Raw genomic sequence first — 14,523 nt, 5'->3', positions numbered from 1 at the left:
GGCGCGGGGCGGGGCTTTCCAGCCGGGGCGGGGCCTCAGCTAATCAATGCGCAGGGCCTGGCCGCCAGCGCATGCTCCCATCCGACGCAGCCCTCACCCCTCCAGCCTCCAGCTCTCGATCTCCTGACCCCGCTGACCCCAGCCAGACTGCCAGGCCAGCAAGCTGCATCCAGGCGCGCCTGGCAGGCCCAGCCCCCACACACAGTCCCCGACCCTCACCACTGGCCACCCTCGGAGTGTCCTGCTAGTCGCCTCTGCACATGGCTTTCCTGACCTCAAAATCATGGCCACTCACTCCTTGCAGGAGAGGCCCGACAGTCTGGACCTCCTGGCGATCTTCCCAGCCAGCGCTCCGGGTGAGGCCCAATGGTGGGTCCCACTGGGCAGAGGCAGGGCGCTTCATCACGGCTCACTTCCCCACCTGCCATGCTCTCCACGTTATCCCTCAGCTGGGGGCCCTCCTCCACCCACCTGCTCCTCTGGGTCACCTCAGCCCGTCGGGTGACATGACCCCCCCAAGTGGCAGCCAGCCCCCGCCTCCCCACTGGGAGGTCCCCACCGGGCTTGTCTCGGGGTGCTCCTATCTCCCAGCTCTGGAGGTGCCACCACCCACCACCCAGCAGATCCAGCCAGCACTCTGGGGTCATCCCGCCGTGGGTCAGCCCCACGGGTCCTGGTGGCTCCACCGTCTGGTCTGTCCATCTGCCACCAACTGTCTGGGTCCCAGCACATCTCGCGGGGTCCCCACCACCAGCCCTACGGCTAACAAGATCAGCCTCCTGGACACCGAGCATCACTGCCGGCACCCTGGGGAGAATGTTCCGGCTGGCACTGCCCAGTGGGGTGAGCTCGGCCTCATTCATGGTGCCGCGGGCACACCGCTTCAAGGTCAGCCCCAGGCTGCGCCTCCTGCTCCACCCTGGTCCTCTGTGCGGGGCTGTGGGGCACAGGCACCCTGGGCTCCCACAGGCCTACACCCCAGTCTTCCCTCCGTCCTCACCCAAGGCTCCTCCCTGGGGGCCCACACCCTCCCCAGACGGGCTGCCACCTTCAGGTGTCCACGCTTCCTGCCGCAGGCCCGCCAGGTGTTGGGTCTGGACTCGGGGGCACGTGATGACACCACAGGGGTGAAGCCAGCAGCACCCACAGGTACAGGCTGATGAGCAAAGAAGCAGCTCACACCCCCTTGGTCCCTGGGACTGGAGCTGAGCTCCTCCACCACAGCCAGGCCCCCTCCTTCCCAGCCCCTCTGTCTGGGACAAAGTGCCCCACAAGTCTCCTGAGACCCTGGCAGGTGTGGCCCCGGGCCAAAGGCAAGGGGGACCCCACCCCCACACACCCCGCCTGCCAGCCCGACCGTCCCGCTGCTCCCAAGGCCCTCCCTGCCCTCAAGTCCGCGTTCCCCACCAGCACTCCCCAGCTTCATGCTGCGCCCACCCCGGGACAGCCTGCCCTGCGGCGGCTCACTAGTGACTGGTGGACAGGTGATAGCCACAGACGGCTTCTATGTAGGGTTCCCCGTAATCATACGGGGGCACTCTATTAACGGAGGTTTACCTCATTAATAGATTAAAGGAGAAAACCTATGTATCAATCTCAAAATTGCTGACAACTCATAAAAACTCACTGGGATTTCTGATTTTCACAAAGTGGCCCAATAAACTGGGAAAGGAGGTCCAGGGGTCCCTCAGGATCTGAGGGGAACTGGTGCCAGAACCCCAGCCAACACTCAAATCCTTGGATGCTCAAGTCCCTTATAAAAACTGAAGATGTGTTTGCATATAGGCTAATACAGTGCAAGTGCTACATAAATAGTGTCAGTCTCTTCAGTCGTGTCCGACTCCTTGTAACCCCACGGACTAGCCTGCCAGGCCCCTCTGTCCATGGGATTTCCCAAGCAAGAATACTGGAGTGGGTTGCCATTTCCTCCTCCAGGGGATCTTCCCGATCCAGGGAACAAACCTAGGTCTCCTGCCCTGCATGCGGATTCTTTACTGTCTGAGCCAGAGACACTGGAAGCACACAGATAACTGTGACTACAGTGTAAATCCTATGTAAACAGCACCCACAGCAAATTCAAGTTTTACTTTTTGGACCTTAAATTACTAAAGTCCCCAGTGGCCGAACCACGGGTGGGGAGGGCCAGCTGTTAACAGGAGACCAGACTTCCGTCTGAGTCTGACAGCAACACTGCCCCAGAGGCCTCCCCTGTGGGAAGTACTGGAAGCAGGAGCAGCTGGGCGGTAAGACTCAGCATGGTGGCTGGGATGTCCCCAAAGCCACGCGGCCAGAGGCCAGAGCGAGCCTCCAGGCTCAGCTGCTGGCAAGGTGGATCCAGGCCCGTGAGGAGGAAAGGAAACCGTACACACACCGCTCTGACCACAGAGTGATGACAAATGTCCTTTGCCTCCTCAGCACCTAAACCAGCACCATCAACCACCCATCAGAACCAACAGGGAGCTCACTAGAACGCCCAGCCTGCAACATCCTTCTGAAGACTGGAGAGATTTCTTATAGGCTAACAATGGTGAGTTAGAAAAAGAGGGTGGGAGAAACCCTGCACTCGCAGCGCACGATATAAACTTCTCTGGCACAGATTGATAAAAATCCGTCAGGACTTAAATTCAGAAAGCCCCACAAGCACAAAGAAAGACCCAGACCCATGTGCAGACTCACGTTCCCAGTGCAGGGGTCCAACCCCACAGGACCACTGCGCCCAAGCTAGAACTGCGTTCCTGACAGGCACACCTGCCCCGCACGCCAACTCTGTTAATAATTGCCTCGTTTACCTGCTCACATGATTTCATATCAGATCGGCAAGACGCTGCTGTTTGTCTGCAGCCCTGACTCGGGGTGCAAGGTGGGGGTGGGGAGCGAGCCCTCTCAGGCACTGCAGAACCTGGCAGACAACCTGTGTGTATTAGTCGCTCAGTCGTGTCTGACTCTGCGACTCCATGGGCTGTCGCCCGTCAGGCTCTTCTCTCCATGGGATTTTCCAGGCAAGAATACTGGAGGGGGTTGCTATTTCCTACTCCAGAGCAGACACCTTAGGACCTTGTAAAAACATTGTGTTTGAATAGGAATTATTCCCCAGACACAGGGAAAAGTGCCCCCATCTCGTCCCCTCCCTGCCCTGCACACAGTATGCAACTCACGGTCAGGACTGGCTTCCTCTTCAAATCTCTGAAATTTCTTTATGGGGAAAAAATCAAGTAAACACAAACATGATTCTCGGTTTTCCCTCTTTCAACACAAAAAGTGACCCTCTGCCTGCACTGTTGGGAGGTCCCCCGCTGCAGACCTGCACCCACCCTCCCTCAGTCACTGCCCCCATCCTCTGCCCTTAGACGCACTGCGGTTTTTAGGCCTGACAGACACTTTCACTGGCCTGGTTCCCACCATTTCACCAATACAATCCAGAAACCGGGGTTCTGGAATTCTGCCAATCTGATAGGTGAAAAAACAAAACAAAAACAAAACGGCACCATGGTGCAGCTGGAGCTTAAATCTTGCTGGTTTGACCCAGAAATTCCATTTGTAACAACAGCCATAGACACACATGATCCAGCAACACAGCTCTTCTATGCAGCAGTTTCCAACAGCACAAAAGCTGCACTAGACCAAATCTACTGGTCCACGGGAGAAGATCAGTTTCAATAGGAGGCGGTCCTGAGCGGGAAGCTGCCCAAGGACACGACAGTGAGGCGGTGCTGAGACCAGCGGGCGGCATGTGTGCCTGAGCCCAGTCACGCTCCTCCGCCGGCCGCTAACACGCTGCGGCGGTGCAGGACCGACTCCCCTTGCCCAAGAGACGCCTCGTGTGCGTTCTCTCCCTTAGTACACCTGCCGCCGACCAAAGACACAAATACATAAATAATACAAAATAAAGAGGTATGATTATCATGCAAATCATGAACTAATGCCATAGAAGGATCGTATTTGTTGTAACATTAAATAAAAACAAGTCACACATGTCTAAAACACTAAGTTGGTGCAAAAGTAATTGTGGTTTTTGCACTGTTGACATTTGCTGTTTGATATCAGAATACCTTCTTAAATAAATGTGACTATGCTATACATCATGTTAATGTGCATTTCCCCCTTTTTGTTTTTCTGCTAGTAATGTATTACTTGCTGTTTATCTGTATTTTAGACTTATGGAAATGATGTTAGACAAAAAGCAAATTGGAGCAATTTTCTTATTCGCATTAAAAATGGGTTGTAAAGCAGAGGAGACAACATCAACAACGCATTTGGCTCAGGAACTGCTAACCAATGTACAGTGCAGTGGTGGTTCAAGAAGTTTTGCAAAGGAGATGAGAGCCTTGAAGATGAGGAGCGTAGTGGCCAGCCACTGGAGGTTGACAACAACAATGACCACCTGAGAGCCATCATCGACGCTGATCCTCTTACAACCACACGAGAAGTTGCCAAAGAACTTAATGTCGACCATTCTAAGGTCGTTTGGCATTTGAAGCAAATTGGAAAGGTGAAAAAACTGAATGAGTGGGTGCCTCATGAGCTGACTTAGCCCACGTGAGCTGATCGCAAATCAAAAAAGTCCTCATTGTCTTCTCTTATTCTACGCAACAACAACAAACTATTTCTTGATCAGATTGCGACGAGTGACAAAAAGTGGGTTTTATATGATACCCGGCAACGACCAGCTCAGTGGCTGGCCTAGGAAGAAGCTCCAAGGCACTTTCCAAAGCCAAACTTGCACCAGAAAAAGGTCATGGTAGAGATTGGTGGTCTTCTACCCACCTGATCTACTACAGTTTTCTGAATCCCAGCAAAACCATTACATCTGAGAAGTATGCTCAGCAAATCGATGGGATGCCCTGAAAACTGCAACACCCGCAGCCAACACTGATCAATGAAGAGGGCCCAAGTCTTCTCCATGACAACGCCCAACCGCACATCACACAACCAACCAAGCTTCAAAAGTTGAATGAATTGGGCTACAAAGTTTTGCCTCATCCTCCATATTCACCTGACCTCTCACCAACCAACTACCACTTCTTCAAGCATCTTGACAACTTTTTGCAGGGAAAACGCTTCCACAGCCAGGAGGAGGCAGAAAATGCTTTCCAAGAGTTCACTGAATCCCAAAGCATGGATTTTTACACTATAGGAATAAACTTATTTCTTGTTGGCAAAAATGTGTTGATTGTAATCATTCCTATTTTGATTAATAAAGATGTGTTTGATCTTAGTTATAATGATTTAAAATTCAGAGTCCAAAACCGTAATTATGTTTGCACCTAAATACTTCACAATATTAGATTACCAAGTTACACATAAACTAAATTATACTATAAAATACTGTGCACATTTTTCTTAAAAAGAAGCATAAAACATAAAGCTGCGGAGGTTTTACAGAACACCAACCAACCACTTCAGGCAACCCGGAGGGACGGTGCTGACCAGCAGCCCTGGAAGGTGTGCTCCCGTCAAGCCCCCTGGTGCTCGTGACTGTGACCTTAAGTGGAAATTGGGTCTTTGCAGATGTGATTAAGTTCAGGGTATCAGGACGAGATCACTCTGGCATATCTGGGTGAGACCTAAATCCAATGACAGTGCCCTTATAAGAGGCAGAAGAGATTTTCCCAGAGGACAGGCCCGTGAAGAAGGGGCAGAGGCTGCAAGGATGCAGCCGCAAGGCATGCTGCAGCCCCCAGACCCTGGAAGAGGCAGAGGCAGGCAGGGTCTTCCCTGGAGCCTCCAGAGAAGCCAATGCCATGCCAACACCTTGACTCTGGCCTTCTGGCCTCCAGAGGGGAGAGGAAGTTTCTGCTGTTTCAGGCCACCCGTTTGTGGTCATCTGTTATGACAGACACAGGAAACTAATGAAGATATTTTTACCAGGAGTGACAAATGTCTAAAAGCGTGGTGCTGGTTTTGGAACTGGGTAACAGAAGAGGCTGGAGAACTTGAGGAGTGTGGTAGAAAAAGTCTGGACTGCCTTGAGCACAAATCACCGGAAGCTGGAGGAAAGGTGGTCCTTATTAAACACAGCAAACAACTTGGCTGAGCTGAGTTCCACTGCCAGGTGCAAAGTAGAATTTGCAAGAGATGAACTTGGATCTTTAGCTAAGGAGGTTTCCAAGCCAAGTTTGGGAGGTGTGACCTGGCTTTTACCTGTTCCTTGCAGTAAAGTGCAGGAGGAAGGACGTCAATCGTGGAAGGAACTGTGAAACAAGAAGAGAGCCAGTGCTGCTGATCCGGGAACTTCACGCCTATTCAGGTTCAGGAGAGCTGACTGTGGGGAGACTCGCTGTGAGGACAGAAAGCCAATGACGTGACTAGACAGTCGTCCTCTGAAAAGAGCTGATGTCTGACTCGTAGATCCAACCATCTCAGCACAAGCTGGGGTCAGAGAGGGGCCGCCTGGGAAGGAGGAGCCTCCTCCCTGATGGCATGGGTCCCTGTGGCATACACGGGAGACCCACACGGTCAAAAAGGGTGCTGTATCAGCAGAAACACTGCCAGCTTGGATAGAAGAGGATGAAGGAAAGATGTTGGAATTCAGGGGTTCTGCAGGCAAGAAATGGGGCGACAGAGCAGCTACTCAGCTTCAAACATATGCCGCCCATCAAGGGAAAAATCGTGACTTCCCTGGTGGTCCTGTGCCTAAGATTCCGAGCTCTCAATGCAGAGGATACAAGTTCGATTCCTGGTCAGGGAACTAGATCCCACATGCTGCAACTAAGAGCCAGAGCAGCCTAATAAATAAATAGATTAAAAAAAAAAAAAAGTGAAAGATGACTCCAAGGGCAGAGCCTTGGGCCCAGAGACAGAGGCTGGCAGAGATGAAGGTACAGAGAGCAAAGCATCAAGCCCCAGATGGGTGTTCTCAGGCCTTCAGCCATATTGGAACTTGCCCTGCTGGGTTTCAGGCTTGACTGGTGACCCCTTTATCTTTTCTTCCTCCCTTTGGGAGTGGGGCTGTCTACTCTCTGCCTCTCCAACACTGTATTTGGGAAGTATACAACTTGATTTCTAGCTCACAGGTCCACAAATTGAGACAGGTTTCACCCCAGCGTGGACCGTATGCAGAATCTTACTTATACCTGATACAGACAACTTAGATGAGATGTGGGGCTTTGGATGAGATTTAGGTGAGATTTTGGACTGAGTGTTGTGGCTATAAGACTTTTGGGGATGCTGGGAGAGGCAAATATCTTTTGCACGTGACAGACATGAATTTCAGAAGGCAGGTGGCCGTGCACTGAAGGATGACTCCAAAAACAGACAGAAGCTGTGAAAGTTACTTTTGGAAACAGGGTCTTTGCAGTTTTAACTTAGTTAAGACTCTTGAGATGAGATCATCCTAGACTATCAGGAAGACCTAAGTCCAGTCCTAAGTGTCCTTACAAGAGACAGAAGAGAAGATGCAAGGGAGGCCATACTGAAGACGGAGGGGCCACTGCAGTGATGCAGCCACTGGAAGCTGGGGGGGCCAGAAACATAAACTGCCCCAAAGCTTCTGGGGGTGCTTGGCCGTGCCGACACCTAGACTTTAGACTTCTGGCTCCAAAACTGTGAGGGAAAACTTCTGTCATTTTAAGCCACCCAGATTGTGGTGATTTGTTACAGCAGCCACAGGAACCCAAAGCAGGGGGTATGCTGGGGGGTATCTGTATTGTGAAAACCCCCACGAGGTCCTGTGGTGGTAATAACAGTAAAGCTCAGGCGTGCCCCTTGAGGCTTAACCCTGTGTCTGTTTGATGAAATTCCCATGTAGCCATTTATTTAATAAGAAAGGAGGAAAAAGATACATTTCAAAACTTCAAAATATACACTCACTTGAAAGACAAAATAAGACCTGGATCAAGATCATAAAAGCCACACACCCACCCAAAGACACCTGATGTGGACACTTCTTTCTGACTTCCTGGCGCCTGCCTCCCCTGCACCCCAGCCATGCACCCCAGCCCCCCAAGCCATGCCTTCCCCACTCCACGGCCCCCAGCCCCCATGCTGCCCCAGGCCCATCTGACCACCAGCCTGCCCAAGATCTCCCAGCCTCCAGGGTCCTTCCAGGCCCTTCCTCCCTGCAGCACGGGCCCTGGATGCACCCCACCCCAGGATGCATATGGGTAGCAGACGCCCCCTCCTCCTTCCTGGCCCTAGGGCAGCAGGAACAGTCCCTGCCAAGTGCTGACCATCCAGCTGGGAAGACCCTTCCCCAGCTAATCCAAGACCCAAGCTCCCCCGGAGGAGTGGGGAGGAAGACAGAAGGGGAGCAAGCCCTGCTGGCTCATCTACACCAGGGGCCAAATTAGAAATACAATCATTTTTTAAAAATATTTCTTCATTTATTTGGCTGCATCGGGTCTCAGTGGCAGCACTCGGGATCTTTGTTGTGGTAGATGGACTTAGCTGCCCCGCGGCATGTGGGGTCCTAGCTTCCCAACCAGGGATCGAACTCGAGTCCCCAGCATTGGAAGGTGGACCCTTAATCACTGGACCAACCACCAAGGAAGTCCCAAAATACAATCACTTTTAATGATAGGCCCAAACAATTGCTCTCATCTCACACACTAGTAAAGTAATGCTCAAAATTCTACAAGCCAGGCCTCAGCAATACGTGAACCATGAACTTGCATATGTTCAAGCTGGTTTTAGAAAAGGCAGAGGAACCAGAGATCAAATTGCCAATATCCGCTGGATCATCAAAAAAGCAAGAGAGTTCCAGAAAAACATCTATTTCTGCTTTATTGACTATGCCAAAGCCTTTGACTGTGTGGATCACAATAAACTGTGGAAAATTCTGAAGGAGATGGGAATACCAGACCACCTGACCTGCCTCTTGAGAAACCTGTATGCAGGTCAGGAAGCAACAGTTAGAACTGGACATGGAACAACAGACTGGTTCTAGATAGGAAAAGGAGTACGTCAAGGCTGTATATTGTCACCCTGCTTATTTAACTTATATGCAGAGTACATCATGAGAAACGCTGGGCTGGAGGAAGCACAAGCTAGAATCAAGATTGCCGGGAGAAATATCAATAACCTCAGATATGCAGATGACATCACCCTTATGGCAGAAAGTGAAGAACTAAAGAGCCTCTTCATGAAAGTGAAAGAGGAGAGTGAAAAAGTTGGCTTAAAGCTCAACATTCAGAAAACTAGGATCATGAGATCTGGTCCCATCACTTCATGGCAAATAGATGGGGAAACAGTGGAAACAGTGGCTGACTTTATTTTGGGGGACTCCAAAATCACTGCAGATGGTGACTGCAGCCATGAAATGAAAAGACGCTTACTCCTTGGAAGGAAAGTTATGACCAACCTAGACAGCATATTGAAAAGCAGAGACATTACTTTGTCCACAAAGGTCCGTCTAGTCAAGGCTATGGTTTTTCCAGTAGTCATATATGGGTATGAGAGTTGGACCATAAAGAAAGCTGAGCACCGAAGAATTGGTGCTTTTGAACTGTGGTTTTGGAGAAGATTCTTGTGAGTCCCTTGGACTGCAAGGAGATCCAACCAGTCCATCCTAAAACAGATCAGTCCTGGCTGTTCATTGGAAGGACTGATGTTGAAGCTGAAACTCCAGTACTTTGGCCCCCTGATGAGAAGAGCTGACTCATTTGAAAAGACCCTGATGCTGGGAAAGATTGAGGGCAGGAGGAGAAGGGGACAACAGAGGATGAGATGGTTGGATGGTATCACCGACTCAATGGACATGAGTTTGAGTAAACTCTGGGAGTTGGTGATGGACAGGGATGCCTGGCATGCTGCGGTTCATGGGGTTGCAAAGAGTTGGACATGACTGAGCAACTGAACTGAACTGAAATGTCCAAATGTAAAGGGACCAGATGAATAAGGTGAGGTAATACTTCCACATAATGGAATACTTAGTACTGTATCCACTAAAAAGCATGAGGGTGCCAAGACCATTCAGTGGGGGAAGAAGAATCTTTTCAGTGAATAATGCTGGGACAACTGGATATCCACAAGCAAAAGAGTAAAGTTGAGGGACTTCCCTGGAGGTCCAGTGGCTGGGACTCAGCGCTTTCACTGTGGGAGCCCTGGCTTTCATCCTTGGTTGGGAACAAAGAATCAACCAAAAAAAAAAAAAAAGGAATAAAGTTGGATCACTACCTCATGCCATATTAAAAAAATCAAGATAGATAAAAGAACAAAATGTAAGAGCAAAAACTATAAAACTCTTGGAGGAAAACATACATATAAATCTTCATAACTTTGGAATAGGCAACAGTCTCTTAAATATGACACCAAAAGCATAGCAACCAAGAAAAAAAAATAGATAAATTGGACTCGCCATTAAAATCTCTTGTGCTTCAAAGAACATCATCAAAAAAATAGAAGACAACCCATAGAACCAGAGAGTATTTTTGCAAATCCTCTATCTGATAAGGAACTTATATCTAGAATACATGAAGAACACTAACAACTCAATAATAACAAGAAAAAAACCCAAGGTAAACACAGATAAAGTCTCTGAACAGACACTTCTCAAAAGAAGACACAGAAATAACCAATATGCAGAAGAAAAGATGTTCAACATCGTCAGGAAATGCAACTCAAAATCAAGAGAAACCACTTCACACCCACTAGGATTGCATGGCTATAATCAAAAGTGAAGTCGCTCAGTCGTGTCCAACTCTTTGCAACCCCATGGACTGTAGCCTACCAGGCTCCTCCATCCATGGAATTTTGCAGGAAAGAATACTGGAGTGGGTTGCCATTTCCTTCTCCAGAGGATCTTTCCCACCCAGGGATCAGACCGGGGTCTCCCGCATTGCAGGCAGACGTTTTACCGTCTAAGCCACCAGGGGAGCCCTAAAGGCAGATAATAATAAGTGCTGGTGAGGACGTGAAAAGACGGGAAACCTCACCCGCTGCTCATGGGATCACAGAACAGTGCAGCTGCTTTGCAAAGCAATCTGGCAGTCCTTCAAACAGTTAAATATAGAATTAACACATGTTCCAGCAATTCCACTCCTTGGTACCCAAGAGAGATGAGCACATACATCCACACAAACACCGCAGACACGTGTTCACAGCAGCATACTCATAACAGCCACAGGTGGGAACAGCCCCCAAACCCATCACCCCAGGCAGAGGCAAACCAAACAGAGTCTATCCATACCACAGAATATCATAGCACCATAAAAAGGAATGAAGAACCACGCACTATGACATGGAAGAAATATTACACCACACGAAAGAAACCAGACACAAAGTGGGATGATTCCATTAATATGAAATGTCCTACACAGGCAAATCCACAGAGACCTAAAGTAGATCAGCATTTGCCAGGAGCTGGGGACTGTAGATGTTCTGAAATCAATGGTGCGAACGACTTCACAAGTCTACTAATTTGCTAAAACCACTGAATTCTCTCTCTCCCCCCCCCCCCACACACACACACTATGGTCACCCCAGCCAGTGAGACTAGGGACCCAAAGTGTGACTTTCACCTTTTTTCTTTATATTCTCATAGTGCTTTTCCGTCTGTTTTTAGCTTTTGACTATAAACAGACCAAAAGCCCTCTCCAACGAATCCCAAATAACTGCCAGACTCCAATCCTGCCCACTGAGTTCTGGCCACCAGAGATGACACCCCATGCGATCACCTGCTCCCCCATGCAAGCACCCTGAATCTTGGCTGAGAGCCTGGGGCTGGTGCCAGGGACACAGATAACCGAGTCCAGGATGGGACAGGGTGGGACACGTGACAGGATGCCCAGGGCTGGACAGGGAGGTGAGGGAAGCCCTCCAGCCGGGCACACATCCTGTAGATGCGAGGACACTCCCCACACCACTGCCGCTGCCTCCCAGCTCCACCCTCTCTAAGCCAGACGGTCTCCCGAGGGTGCCTCCAGCAGACCCTCTACCCCAGCCCTGCCTGGAGGACCTGCCCCCACAACACCCCCGCTGACATTGCTCACCTCTGCCCTCCCTGCTCCACGTCTGTGCCCCCTCCAGGACCACCGCAGCAGCTTGGTGGGCACCCTCCAGCCCCCCCTCCCCATCCACACTGAGGCTCCCAGCCCTGAGACACAGCCTTGAACTCTCTACAGGCTGCCCAGACCCTCCTGACTGGACCGCCTACCCCCTTTCCTGGACTCTGTGTCCCATCTGCCTGGACAGGCTTCTGGACCCATGTGCAAAGGGCCGCCATGGGGCTTTGGGGGGCTCTTTCACCACATACCCTACCCCCACAGCCTGGCCTGCATCACCTGAACTCCCCACCCCTGCCCTCCCACAGAGACCACGGGCCTCTGCAGCCTCCCGCTGCCCAGCCTAGCTCTCCAGCCCCGCTGGGATCTGCTCTGGAGCCAGGGGCCGGCAGACAGGAAGTGGAGAAGGCCCTGGGAGGAGCAGGACGCTTTGGGGAGCGCAGGGGGTTTCCAGGGGAGTGACATGTCCAGTGTGGACAGTGAGGCCCAGTGTGGACAGGGAGGTGCCCCGGGGTTTGGAGAGGGCACGAAGGTCACGGCAGGAGGTCTGTAGAGGCTGGATTCTGGAGGCAGATGGGGAAGGTGCATCCAAGAGGGCAAACAGGACAAGGGTGGGGGCAGGGCGAATGCCAGCAGGGACAAGGCCAGGAGGCGGCGCCAGGCCCTCCCCAGCCAGTGAGTGACCAGGAATGGGTGTGCAGAGCTGAGCAGGGGTCCCTGAGGGCCAAGCCTGTTAGTGCTCACTGCGCCCCCGAGAGGAGAACCCCTGCCTCCTCCCTGCCTCCAGCCCAACAGGCCTCACCCCTCTTCCCCGCGGAGGGCAGCCCTCCACGCCAGGGGCCTATGGGCCAGGCCGCAGGCTTCCATGGGCCGAAAGGGCTCACAGCCTCAGGCCCACAGCCCACAGCCCGGCCTCCTCTGCCTCCTCGAGGCCATCCCCGGGCCTTGGCCATGGCCCTGACCAGCAAGGGCCCAGCCCAGCCCCCTACCTGTTCCCAAGGCTCAAGCCAGGAGCTGAGAGACTCGGGTCCCCCAGAAGCCTTCCCTATCCCATCCAGCAGCCCCCACACCTGCTTCCCCAGTTCGCCGCTCTCAGCCGCCCCAGGCCCGTGCCGCACTCAGAGCTGAGCCACGGCACTGGCCACCTCGGGCCAGCGCCCTGCACCCGCGGGCAGCAACCAGGCCAGCCGGGGAGGGGCACGGCCAAGGCAGTTCCACACCTGTCCTCGAAGCCCGCAGGGTCCTGTCAGGCCTCGCTCCTGAGAGGTGGGTGCCACCCCAGGGAGCAGAGGGCCAGGGCTTTTCAGGCCGGGACACTCCAGCCTGATGCCCTGACGGGCTCTGGAGCCACACGGGAAGGTGCTGGACAGAGCGCTGTTCGTCCTGTGCGGCATCCCCACTTCCTTCAGAGCGGCCAGTTCACGAACAGTCCATCCTGGGGCCTGCCAGGAAGGCTGCGGCCCAGGTGGGCAGCTGCCCCCTGCCTTGGATGTGTCCAGACGGATGCCCCTGGGCCAGGCCAGCTCGCCCAAGACACACCTTCCCTCCCTGCAGGCTCATGAGCTCACAGTCAAAGCAGTGTCTCCAGCCCAAGCAACTGGTCACAGAGGCAAGCGGGCCAGCCACAGTGCTGGCGGGAGAAGCACACAGCACGTCCACCTGGCCAGGGCCTGGGAAGCTGTGAGTGGACGACCGCCCAGCAGAGATGAGCCTAGGGCCCGGTGAAACCTCCCCTGCCTGGGTGAGGTCAGTGGGTGGACAGCGGCTGCCCAGGGCTCCAGGCAAGGTCCCAGCAGGACCTCTCTCCCTGAACTGCCCTTGGGGGCAGAGCCAGCATAACCAGCCATGTGCACTGGGACCTGTTCTGGGTGAGCCCTGCCCAGCGCCCCACCTCAACCCTCGCTAAGCCTCCGCGGGCCAGGGGCCAGGACTGCGCCCATGCCTGCTCAGAGCTCACGCCCCAGGCAGCTGGGCTGCGAGCAGCAGACAGCAGCAAGGCCTGGGCAGACCCAGGGGCCCCTGGCGGGTTGAGCAGGGGCAGGGGTCTGCCAAAGCCCCCGAGTGGGCTCCTGTAGAGAGGAAGAGGGGGCTGACCCGACTTCCCCAGCCCACGGCTGCTCCCCAGCGGACAGTAAAGGGGCATCACAGGGTCCCTGCCAAGGCTGGGCGCCGGCCTAGGTGCTCACCAATTTTGGGAGGTGAGGAAAGACAGCAGCTATGCGACCCACTGCCAGACATAGGCGGCTACCCGCGCTCCTAGGGGACGCGCCCAGCCGAGGGGCAGGGGACAGCTCAGGCTGACCCACGTGTCTGCTGTGCACGGACGCCGGACACAGGACACTGGCCAGGGCGGCCCACCCCACCCGCCCGCGCCGCACCATGCCCTATTAAGGGCATGACCACCAGGCTCCGCCGAGCGCGCTGCGGCGGCCGCGCCGGTCGAGTGAGGCTGGGGGGTGGCCGGGGGGCTGGGCTCCGATCGGGACGACCCCAGCAGACGAGGTGTCAGAGGCCGGACTGCCTGGCCGGAGGGTTTGTCAGGGCCGGCCGGCAGGCAGCCCGCAGGGTGGGCGGGGGCTGCAGC

General features: G+C 53.4%; 1 protein-coding gene across 4 annotated transcripts in view; it reads right to left on the bottom strand.

Moving 5' to 3' along the window:
- Positions 1-14,523, bottom strand: part of LOC122679199 (plectin) — a 54,466-nt gene that overhangs the window by 36,595 nt on the left and 3,348 nt on the right. The gene's annotated exons all lie outside the window — the stretch shown is intronic.

This window comes from Cervus elaphus, chromosome 21 (assembly GCF_910594005.1).
Source record: "Cervus elaphus chromosome 21, mCerEla1.1, whole genome shotgun sequence".
Lineage (NCBI taxonomy): Eukaryota > Metazoa > Chordata > Mammalia > Artiodactyla > Cervidae > Cervus > Cervus elaphus.
This window is presented reverse-complemented; position numbering and strand designations above follow the sequence as displayed.